The sequence below is a fragment of the Mus caroli genome, chromosome 16 (assembly GCF_900094665.2).
Source record: "Mus caroli chromosome 16, CAROLI_EIJ_v1.1, whole genome shotgun sequence".
Lineage (NCBI taxonomy): Eukaryota > Metazoa > Chordata > Mammalia > Rodentia > Muridae > Mus > Mus caroli.
The window spans coordinates 35,365,571-35,366,982 of NC_034585.1; the positions used below are offsets into that span (position 1 = coordinate 35,365,571).

Below are 1,412 nucleotides of genomic sequence, written 5' to 3' on the forward strand. Positions count from 1 at the left end.
TTGGAAGCCAGTTTAAACACCCAGTTTGTGGTAGTTACTAAGAACCCCAGATTGGAGGCCCAGAAAGGACCTGAGTCACTCCCATGCTTGGCTGGAAAGGAGGAGAAACTGGAGTCCTGACCTCTGCTCAAACTTCTTTCCCCTGCAACCAGCACCAGGAGCTCCTGAACCATCCACCAGAGGCCTAGACACTCAGCGTCCTTGGTCAATTTTATAAAAACATAAACAAAACCATAAATTAAAAAAAAAAAAAAAGAGGTCCCGGGAGGCGGCGGGCGGCGACAGCCCGGGCGCGGACGACCTCGGCGCAGGCTGGGGCATCACCAAGGGCCTTGACCCCAAAATGGCGCTGCTGGCTGAGCTCGAGCCGCTGCCCACAGACCCGCAGATCGAGACCGGGCCCTTCCTGGAGGTGGTGGCTCACCTGCCGCCCTTCTTTGATTGCCTTGGGTCCCGGGTATTCACGCCCATCAAGGCAGACATAAGCGGTAACATCACTAAAATCAAAGCCGTATATGACACCGACCCAGCCAAGTTCAAGACCCTGCAGAACATCCTGGAGGTGGAGAAGGGGATGTATGGAGCAGAGTGGCCCAAAGTGGGGGCCACTCTGGCACTGCTGTGGCTGAAAAGGGGCCTGCGATTCATCCAGGTGTTCCTGCAGAGCATCTGCGATGGGGAACGGGACGAGAACCACCCCAACCTCATCCGAGTCAACGCCAACAAGGCCTATGAGATGGCCCTGAAGAAGTACCATGGCTGGCTGGTGCTGAAGATCTTCAAGGCCGCCCTGTACGCAGCACCTTACAAGTCCGATTTCCTCAAGGCGCTCTCCAAGGGGCAGAACGTAACAGAGGAGGAGTGCCTGGAGAAGATCCGCCTCTTCCTGGTCAACTACACGGCCACTATTGACGCCATCTACGACATGTACACCAAGATGAATGCGGAGCTTGACTACACAGTGTAGGCGCCCGGACACACAGCCCCATGCGGGGACCAGCAACCCCATCACTGTGAATCAAGCTGGAATCCCCCAGCTCAGCCAGCCCGGCCAGGCCAGCCTGGGTCTGCAGGGGGCAGCCTTAGCTTGTTAGAGGTCTTTTGTTTTCTTGGTTTTTTGTTGTCTTGGCCTATTCTAATGGAGCAATAAACACCTTCCATTCACTCCTCGGCTCCCCAAGCAGCACCCTTCCAGTGTGCTTAAAGCCAATTAACGTTGCTAACGTGGAGGAATTCCTGGGGTTTTGTCATTTCCTCCCCTACCTAGCTCAGGAGGAACTCAGCTCAGGGGCGACATACACCTCACCCAGCAAAGAAGCCTGGCCCATCTGGCCCAGGAGTGTCTTGGATGCTTGAAGGACAATGGAAGTTTGATTGGAAGTTCAGCGGGTGCCCTACTGTGTGGCCTCTGT

General features: G+C 55.3%; 1 pseudogene; it reads left to right on the plus strand.

Annotated features, from left to right (window-relative positions):
- The first annotated feature begins 343 nt into the window (after window positions 1-343).
- Window positions 344-967, plus strand: LOC110312101 (annotated as a pseudogene).
- The last annotated feature ends 445 nt before the right edge of the window (window positions 968-1,412 follow it).